Raw genomic sequence first — 10,723 nt, forward strand, 5'->3', positions numbered from 1 at the left:
TTTTCACAAACACTTGAAGAGCACCTGCTCTATTCTAGGCGCTGGCAAGGTGTTATGTGATCAAGTAGTGAACAGAAGAAACAAGGTCCCTGCTTTTGGAGACTTTACAATCTAGTGGGGAAGGCTTATCATAGGCACATAAACAAATGTATATTTACAACTTGTAATGAGCACCACAGATGAAACAAACTGGCTTAATGATAGATTGTAGGTTATTAGTGATGAGTGAGGACTCAGGATTCTCTAAAGACATGACATTTAAACTGAAATCTGAAGAATGCGGGGAAGCCACTCACAGAAACTGAGGCGTTTATGCTGAGGATACACCTGTGTGAAGGCCCTGCAGTGGTGTCTCAGGGGAAGTGAAAGGAGGTCACTGTGGCTGGAGCACAAAGGATGGGGGTGGGGGGAGCATGGAGCAAGATTAGGTAAAGAAGGAGGCAGAAGCCAGAGCGGGCATGGCCTTTTAAGCTATTTTAAGGAATTTGGATTTTTATTGCAAAGTAATTAGAAGACACTGAATTGATTTAAGCAGGAAATGACATGCTTCAACACAGTTCCAGGTTTTTCCTGACTGATAAGCAGAAAAGATGAAGGAAGGCAAGAGTAGAAGCTGGAAGACCAATTGGCAGCTGTAGCAATAGCTCAGCTAAGAGATGATAGTGGTGTGGATTAATGTTAGCAGAGGAGATGGAGATGGAGAGAAGTTGATGAATTAGACATCTATTTAGAGGCACAAATGATAGGACTAGATGATGGGTTGGAGTTGAGGAGGAAGGAGAGTGAGGAACCAAGACTGCTCAGGTTGTCTTGTGTAGATAACAGTGTGGATGATGATACCATTCACTGAAGTGGAAAAAATATAGAATTTCTTTTTGATGGAGAGAAACACAGGAGTATAGAAATTAAAGAGTTAGCTTTGTTTCAAACATTAATTTCAGACATTCACGGAGACTTGCCATGTCAAATAGGCAACTGGATATCTGAATACAGAAGTGGAGAAAATGTCTGGACTGAAGAGATTAATTTGGGAGCTGCCAGCATTTTATTCATTGAAAGCCATGAGAAGAGCTGAGGTTACCAACAAGATGAGTTTGTAATGAAGAAAGCAGAGAATAGAGCCCAATTTTTAGAGGGGACTAAATAAGAAAAAACTACTGAAGCACACTGAATAGCAGTGGTTAAAGTCGGAGACAGACCAGGTAATTGCAGCATCCAAGACTCCAACAGATATTTTTTCAAGAAGTTGACCCTGACCAACTATCTTGAAAACTACTAAAAGTTTGGGTAGGATGAAGTCCAAGGAGTAGCCATTGAGTCTGGCAATATGGACGCTGCTGACAATATTGATTAGCAGTTTTCAGTGGCACGACGGTGTGGAAGCCAGGTTGGAGTAGATTGAATAGAAGTCAGACAGTCAGACTTAACTTGTAGACAACTCTATCATAGATACAGAACAAACTGATGGTTGCCAGGTGGGAGGAGGGCTGGGGGATGGGTAAGAAAGGTGAATGGACTAAGAAGTACATATTGGCAGTTATAAAATAGTCAAGGGGATGTAAAATACAGTCTAGGGAAATAGAGTCAATAATACTGTAATGACTATGTATGGTGTCAGGTGGGTACTAGACTTATTTAGGGGATCACTTTGTAAGTTATATAAATGTCAAACCACTATGCTGTGCACCTGAAACTAATGTAATATTGAAGTCAAATGCAATTGAAAACGTTTTTAAAAAGAAGTGCTGCTGTGAAAGGATCAGAGATTTAGAACTGCAGATGGAAAGGGACAGCACAATAATCTTTGTTTTGCTATTTTTAAATATTAGGATGAAATATGTTCATACATATTGGGAATAATAAAAAATGTGATCAACTAGAGGGAGGGAATAACTGAAGAAATAAAGTTCCTGAGAAGGTAAGAGAGGAGTATTTGTAAATTTGTTGGTAGGAATAAATATACTAAGATTGTATCAGGGGAAGGCAGGCAGGTGTGGGGATGGTTTTAAGCACGGAAGAAAAAGGATAAGACATAAAATAGTCATCATGAAAAAATGAACATATTCTCAGGCCCTCTCCCTCCTCCTCCCTGCTTCTCATCACTGGTCTCATTCCTATTTCCTGCAAGCCACTTCATTCTTTTCTCTGTGCCTGAGACAGAGGATGGCCACCCCTTGCACAAGTTTCTGTGTTCACCCAGGTCATACCCTTAATAGAAATATATTGTATTTCTTAATTCCAAATTCCCAGGGGATAAATGTGATTGGTCCAGCTTTAGTCAGTTGTCAAACTCAGGTCAAACCAACCATGGCCAGAGGAACAAGGTCATTTTGCACAAACATAGCCATCAGGCCCAAGCCCTCTGTGTGTTGGGAGGAGGATTAGTTCTTAGAGAAGGGGGACATGAGCTGCCAGGGACCCCACAAGGCATCTACCAAACGTTTCTTCTGAGATGCCAGAATCTACTTTATTAAAGAGTGCTTCCCTTTGGCCTTCTTTTCTAGGTGGTTTTTTAACTCTTCCCTCCCCCACAAATGTATAATTTCTCAATTTTTTCCTTGAGCCTCTTTTCCTTTATTTATATGCTTTTCTCCCTTGCCAACTTCATCTGTGTCCATGGCTTCAATGACCATATGTACAAGGATAACTCCAAAATCTATATCTCTGTTCTTCTCAACTTCACTATCATTTTAAAACTGCCTCTAAAACATTTCTCTTTTTTTTTCTTATATCTTTATGAGATTAGGGATGTTACTAAACTTACTGTGGTAATAATCATTCCACATTAAATGCCAGTCAAGTCTTTATGCTGTACACCCTAAACATATCCTGTGCTATCTGCCAATTACATCTCTATAAAACGAAGAAAAAAACCCTGCCCCACTTAAATATCCTCTGGTGGTTTTATTTATTTTATTTACTGTCTTCTCCCCAAACCGACTCCTCCTCTAAGCTGCCCGGTTCCTGTTAAATCCGCCACAATCCTCTCAGGCACCCAAGCCTAGAGCTTCAGAGTTGCCTGACCTCATGCTATCAAGTCCATCAGCTGAGGAGCATCACTCACATCCTTTCCTCCTCTTCATGTCCTCTGTCATCCCCCTAACTCTTGTTACCTAAATTCATGTGGACTATTCTCAAAGCTGATAAATTGTCCTCCCATGTGCAGTCTCCAATCCAGGCTGTAAACTATTCTTGCATTAATATTCATAAAGCACAGCTCCACTCATGTTCTCCCCACCCACTCAAGAATCTTCAACAGCTTCTCACTGCATACTCAATAAAGTACAAATCTTGTCTGGCAATCTCCACAACCTGTCCTCAACAGACCAAGACCTATCTTCCATTAACCATCAGTCAAGGCAGGCTCTTGGATCATCTCCTGACATATCCTGTGTATTCCTAATGACAAACTTCTTCATTCTCTTCTTCCTGAAGCCTTTCCTCAAAAGTTACCTTTCCCTCCCATCACTTCCATATTAGTTTATGTGGATCTCTCCTATGAACAACATATGTTTAGACATGTTTTTTTATCTTTTTTTGTAGACATATCTTGTTGCTTCCGATGGACTACAAAAGTGTGAGAACAGGCATGCCCAACAAAGTCCTCAACAGTGTACGCTATGGAGACATTTAATAAGTCACTTGATGCGGAGTTAACTAAGGCCTGATGCTAGTAATGTTGTTGCTATTAAGTAAGGCCTGATGCTAGTAGTGTTGTTGCTATTAAACTCCCATTCAGGCCTATTAGATGTATTACTATGGACTTTTTCAATAAGATGCTGAGTAGAATACTGAAAATTGTGTGCTACAAAAAAGTTTAAAATAAACAGAAACATCTCTAGTCAAGCACTGGTGAGGAATTGATTGCATTTTAACAGCAGTCCCTCAACACACTCATGTGGCAAAAAGTAAAATTCAGCCACCAGGAGGAAATTAACCCATAACACATTGAGTCACTCTAAACTCTCATCTACAAAATAACACCATGAAAATCAAGCATACTCTCTTCATAGGACTACTACTGCTCTCATGTATTGTTGACATCATGTTTGGAACTAACAAGTGGAATATCACAGCATGGAAAGAGTTAGAACATTTGCAGTACTTTAGTCCCCACATCTCTAGCCTCTGAATGTGTTAGCTTTGTATAATATAGTCTTTCAATTAAATGATAAAAGTCTATTTATATATCAGCTTAGAGGATATGCCCCTGGCATCACAGCGGGCAACAGGAATTGCCATAGAGATAGATAGAAGCCGAAAAACTGGTGGTCCTCCATACTGTCTTCTATCCTTGTAGAAATAATGGTATATTTACTCTTCTAATATTTATGTTTAAAATAAAACCTCCCATATTTCTATTGCTTCTTCTGAAGTTCCTTTAGAAACAAATCATGGGAAAAGCTTCTTGACACTGGTCTTAGCAAAATTCTGTGGATATGACACCCAAAACACAAGCAACAAAAAGCAACAATAAACCAGTGGAACTACATCGAACTAAAAATAAATTATCAACAAAATGAAAAGTCAATCCACAGGAGAAATACTTGCAAAGCACATATCTGATAAGGGGTTAATATCCAAATATATAAGAAACTCTTACAACTCAATAGCAATAAAACCAAACCAATTTAAAAATTGGTAATGTATCTGAATAGACATTTTTTTCCCCAAAGATGATATTCAAATTATCAACAGGTACATGAAAAGGTGCTCAGCATCACTAATCATCAGGGAAATGCAAATCAAAACCACAATGAAATAACACCTCACAGCTGTTAGAATGGCTGTATCAAAAAGACAAGATATAATATGCTGGTGAGAATATGGAGAAAAAGCAACCCTTACACACTGTTGGTGGGAATGTCAATTGGTGCAGCCACTATGGAAAACAATATGGTCTTCAAAAAATTAAAAATAGAACTACCAGCAATTCCACTTCAGGTATATATTAGAAGGAAATGAAGTCAGTATCTTGAAGAAATATCAGCACCCCCATGTTCACTGCAGCATTATTTGCAATAGCCAAGCATATTAACAACCTAAATGTCCATCAATGTATAAATGGATAAAGAAAATGTGGTAAATAGATACAATAGAATGTTATTCAGTCATAAAAAGGAAATCCTGCCATTTGTGTCAACATGGATGAATCTTGAGAACATTATGCTAAGTTAAATAATCAGATGGAGAAAGATGAATACTATATGATCTCACTTATACATGGAATCTGAAAAAACCCACACTCATAGAAACAGAAGAGATCGGTGGTTGCCTGCGGCAGGCAGGTAGGAAGTGGGTAAATGCATGAAGTTGGTCAAAAGATACAAACTTCCAATTATAAGATGAATAAGTTCTGGGGACATAATGTATATTATGGTGACTGTAAGCTAACAATACTATGTTGTATAGTTGAAAGATGCAAAAAGAATGTTTTAAAAGTTCTCACCATAAAAAAATTGTTTTAACTATGTGAGGTAAAAGATATGTTAACTAACTTTATTGTGTTAATCTTTTTTCACTACAACCTATATTAAACCATTACATTATATACCTTAAACTTTCACAATCTTATCTCAACTATATCTCAATAAATCTTGGGGGGGAAGAAAGCACATTTTTTATTATTTACATGAAATGTTCCCTTTCTACTTAATTTTTTCAGTTCCTTTATACAGGCCTCTTGAGAATAGGTGTTCCTACCAGTGAGATGGAGCTAACTACACATCAGCAGGTGTCACTCCCTAACTGATCCTTCTCAACTGTCCTTCTCTGTCCATTTCAGGTGGTTATTTTTTTCTGAAAAATTTAACTGCCTTTTCTTTATTACCAATTTCATTTTCCATTTTTCAACCTCTGATGAGCCTCCAAAGACTAATATTTTTCACTTTGTGGGTATAAGGACCATACTACAAGATATGTTTTCTTTTTGAATGCCAGCCCCAATGCAGATATCTATATGGTTTACAGAGCCACATGGAACATTTTTCTGCTATATGGCTATGCCTTTGCAACAGAAACATACCTGTTATCACATTTTTTTTCTGACAAAAAGCACAGTTTTAGTTCATGAGACAAGCACTGGATAGAATTTGCTACTCTTTCAACAACATTGAGCAAATATTGATTGTCTACCATTTACTGAGCACTGTTGTGGAGATTCAGAAGTTGTAAAACAGGTAAAAAGTCTTACCTTCATGGCCCTTATATTCTAGACAGACAGAACAAAAAATAATTATAATATATAATATGTTGCATGGTGATAGGTGCTCTGGAAAAATAGAGAGTAGAGAATGCCTAGGGGTGCTTGCGATTTTAAAAAGGTATTCAGCCCAACCAGCGTGGCTCAGTGGTTGAGGGTCCACCTATGAACCAGGCAGTCATGATTTGATTCCTGGTCAGGGCATATGACCGGGTTGTGGGCTCGATCCCTGGTAGGGGGTGTGCAGGAGGCAGCCAATCAATGATTCTCTCTCATCATTGATGTTTCTATCTCTCTCTCCCTTTACCTTCAATTAGATTGATTTCAGATATTTATATATAATAACATTTATTATTTATATATATTTATATATATAAAATAAATTTTTAAAAATGTTTTCAGAAAAGCTATCATTGTGAAGGTGGTGACATCTGAGTCAAGAGCTGATGGAAATGATAAAGTTGTGTGGATATCTGGGGCAAGAACTTTTCAGGCAAAGGGAACACCTAGTGCAAAGGCGCACGTAGGCTGTCACAAGCTGTCAGAAGTTTTACTGTAAGCATCTGCCAGGGACAAAAATTCAGGCAAGGCTTTTCTTGTTGCTATAAAGAATCCACCTACATTGAGAGCTTAATCAGCTTAAGATGAACATCAGCGTGGATCTGTTTAGTGTTTTCTATCAGCCATGACCTCATTGCTAATACTGACAGCCTGACAGCCTCACAGCCTCTTAGATTCGGATGAACAGCCTGGCAAACCTGGATGAAACTAGAAAAGAGACGTTTTAGTAGCTCTGTAGGTCCAATGATTTTTTATCTCATCCCCTCTTCACATGGGGCTGCATATTAATCAAATCTAGCCAATGATTCCAAGTTTTCATTTAAACCTAAAATATAGTCCATTACCATTTATGAACTAGGAAGTATGTATAATATAATTCTACCTCAGATTAGCTAATGGAGGATTCTTGTCCCACAGACAAGACATGGGCTACTGAGAACAAAGGTATTTCCTATGCCACCAAATTGTGTTTTCAATGTTGTCTTCTAGTCAGACAACACAGTAAAGAGTTCTTACTAACATTAAGTCTTATGTAGACTTTCCAGAGGTCGTTACAACAGAGATAATCTGCGCTGGGCCTATCCATCTAACAGCTAGCATAGTAGTGTCACAATGCTCTTCTAGCCCAGCAATCCACACCTTTTTCAATGGGGTTTCCAATTTACTGAGAACATTTTCCTAAAGTTTCCATTATCCCCCTGGAGATCCTTAATAAGAATAAAATATTAAGAATTCAACAAACGGTCATTTGAAAGCAGACAATAGATTTATTTTAGCTCACTTTTGATTTGTTTGGAGACTGAATTTCTTACACATGAAAATCAGTACTTATTTCATGAGAATATAGATTAAGAGACAACCAAGGTGGCTGTAGCAAAGAGAAGGTGATTGAACACCCAAATAGGTCATGATGACTTATCAGTAACTGAAAATAGTATTTTGTGATCATACTACAGGGGCTGGCAAAAGTAGGCTTACAGTTATAGAATACACAAAACACAGATCTTATTCTTTTATTATGATTTATTAATTATTGTATTATTTTCCATATGAACAATTGTAAACCTACTTTTGCCTACCCCTGTAGTTCTCTGTGTAGGTCGTTCAGATTCACTTTAAATGTCTGATTTAAATTAGCTATAGTAGACTTGAACAAACACAGAAAGCCTTTAAAATGTGGCCAGGTTGTTGTTTTAAATCCAAATCAAGTATTGATCATTATTGACTCTGGCTTGGTATAAATTCAGAATTATTGTAATCTAATGTGTTGAGGTTGTTCCATACTTATTTAGGAGTGGACAGAGATGACATTTCTATAATGAAACCATGTTGTAATCAAACCAACAACTTAGAGATTTACCAGCATTTTTTTTACACCTTTACATCTGTCAAATCTTTTGTTCTCGATATTCTGAAAAAGCCACTTATCACTCTTTTTCCTCAAGAAAGAATGCACTTTCCTAATTAATGAGTAACTTTAATTTTAGATGGAAACAGTGACACAACAGGTCAATTATACTGAATTTGAAAGAGTAAAGTCTTTTCTCTGTTTATAATTAAAACAAGCTATTCTGGAAAGCAAATTATATATATATATATGTATATATATATGTGTGTGTGTGTGTGTGTGTGTGTCTTCACTTGTCAAATTTCTTTTGAACTAATGGGAACTTATCTTACAGATGAGATTTGCAGACTACTGAAAATACAAACATGTACTCCACAGCTGTAAGCGGTGATGTGCTAGAGCAGAGGGCTTACTCACAAACTCAAGTTTGTCCACCTGGGTTAGATGCGTAGCCCTCCACTTACTAGCCTAGTAATCTCAGGCAACACATTTAGCCTTTTTTCGGCTCAGCTGAGAACACAATGGGCCCAATAATAGTGTCTACTGGTGGATTATAGGAGGACCGAATGAGTTAACACATGACACATTCTTACAACAGTGACGGGCACATAGTGAATGTTCAATAGATGTTAATTATTCTAGTGTGCGATAAAGTGAGGAGCTATCACTAGTCTCTTAACAGGATGAAGTATTGGGTGCAATTCTAGTATTTATATTAGGTTTGTTTCATGCACTTTTTATAGAACCAAGTATGCTTTCTGGTCTGACCGCTTAAGGAAGCAGAGAAGGATGGCTTCTCTAAGTGAAACTGACCCCTGCATACAGTGCCTGAAATCAGAGGAAGCTTGTCAGTGTGGGCAGACACAAGAGTAGACCAATGTGACTTCTCACTTCAGTCTCTTTTTTTTTAATCTCAAGGAAATTAATAGAGGGTACTACAGTACACCCTTAAATTAATTGTTCCCGATTAATTAAGGTTTAAAACCTTGGTTTATGGTAGAGTTTCTGATAGTCATCTAAAATCACTGCGGTCATCCAAAAATCTTTGTATCTCTTCAGTTTCAGTGTAGAATAAAAACTAAATTTATCACAGTGGGTTGTTACAGTAAGTCTGGTATTTATTTCTCCCAAGAGGCCATTTGCTTCTGGGGAAAGGCAACAGGGTGCCCTCCATTAATATATCTAACTGATGGTGTAATGGCGTCGTACAATTCCACGTTGACCCCTGCAATTCAGAGTTATTGTCTCGGAACATAAAATTTCATTACCTCATTTCACTGCATAACTACCAATGTGAGGATAGGTTGTGGAAGGAGCAGCCCATTGTTCAACCCAGTATTCAGACACTGCTGCTTCATTTCATCAGTCTCCTCGCCACGAAAACTAAGATATTCCTGAAATCAGGGGAAAGCATGGATTCTGCCGGTGCCAACTCCAGAACATCCTACCAGAAACAGGTGTACCTCAAAGTCAAGTTTGCCTCAGTCTCAAGTTGTACAATCGGCCGCTGGAGGGTGGAGTCCTCGCAACCTGCCTACGGAGGCGTGCGCCCGTCTGTGTCTGTGGGTGTCGGGGCGCGCGCAGACACTCGGGGACCCACTTTCCAGGGCAGCCCAATCAAAGTCCCTCTCTCACCTCCAAGGCTGTCAACTCTCACGCCCCGCCCCGCGCGTTCAGCCCCCTCCTCACTCTCCCACCGCCCCGCCTCTAAGGCAGAACTCACCACTGTCATTGGTAGGTGCTTCTGTCACTCCTATTCTGGAACCAATCACTCGAATTCTGGTGGGAGGCGGAAGAGCCAATGGGAAGGCCCGTTGCGGCCGCTGCCGGGTCCCGAGCACCGAGAGGCGGGTCCGGGGGCGGGGCCCGGGTGGGGGAATTAGTTGCCATTTGGAGTGAGCAGCGGGCTGAGGCGGCGGCGGTGGCGTTTGCGGTGGCGCGGGCTCCACGGAGACTCGGCTACCCCCCGGGCCTTTAGCCCCCACCCGGTCCCCAGAAGCAGAAACCCCGGCCCTCCCTGCAGCCGCGGGCCTTTCCTGAGCGTGCAGCCTGCCTGGCTGCCGGCGGCCCCCGGGCTGCGGGATCCGGACGGTTGCCTCTCTCCCCTGTCAGCGCGATGCCCCGGGCGGCGGCTGCAGGCTCCTCGCGGCCCCGGCCGTGACCGCCGCACCGAGCCCGACCGGGCGGTTGGGGCCGTTGGACGTTTGTTTTCGCAGCCTTCCCCTCCCCCTCACCAAGGCGGCGGGGTGCGCGTTGAGAAGGGGGAGCCGAGAGACTCCTCCTCCTCCCGGTACCCCCGCCCCTCCCCCTTACACACTCGCACGCACCGCCGCGCCGGCTCCCACACGCTCTAGCGCCTCCCGCTACCGCACCTTAGTGTCCGCTGGCGGCGTCCGGGGCCCGCGGAGCCACCATGTCCACTGCCTCCTCCTCCACTAATTCCTCCCCCAGCCCCCCGCCCCCTCCGGAGGGTGGATATGATTTTCCTCAATGTTTATCTGTCCTGTCTGATAATCAGATCAGAATTCTGTCAATACTTGTTTCCTTTACCGATACTTTTTATATATCTCAACTCCTTTTTATCATATCAGAAAAAAATTCTATACTTTTTT

The 10,723-nt window shown here is 40.7% G+C and overlaps 1 long non-coding RNA gene across 1 annotated transcript in view; it reads right to left on the reverse strand.

The window, feature by feature from the left end:
* Positions 1-10,428, reverse strand: part of LOC106696413 — a 68,129-nt gene extending 57,701 nt beyond the window's left edge. The window contains exon 1 of the long non-coding RNA XR_001347349.2: positions 9,835-10,428. This is a non-coding gene — a long non-coding RNA (uncharacterized LOC106696413). The remainder of the gene's footprint in view (positions 1-9,834) is intronic.
* Between the last annotated feature and the right edge of the window lie 295 nt (positions 10,429-10,723).

This window comes from Myotis lucifugus, unplaced genomic scaffold (assembly GCF_000147115.1).
Source record: "Myotis lucifugus unplaced genomic scaffold, Myoluc2.0 scaffold_15, whole genome shotgun sequence".
NCBI classification, from domain to species: domain Eukaryota; kingdom Metazoa; phylum Chordata; class Mammalia; order Chiroptera; family Vespertilionidae; genus Myotis; species Myotis lucifugus.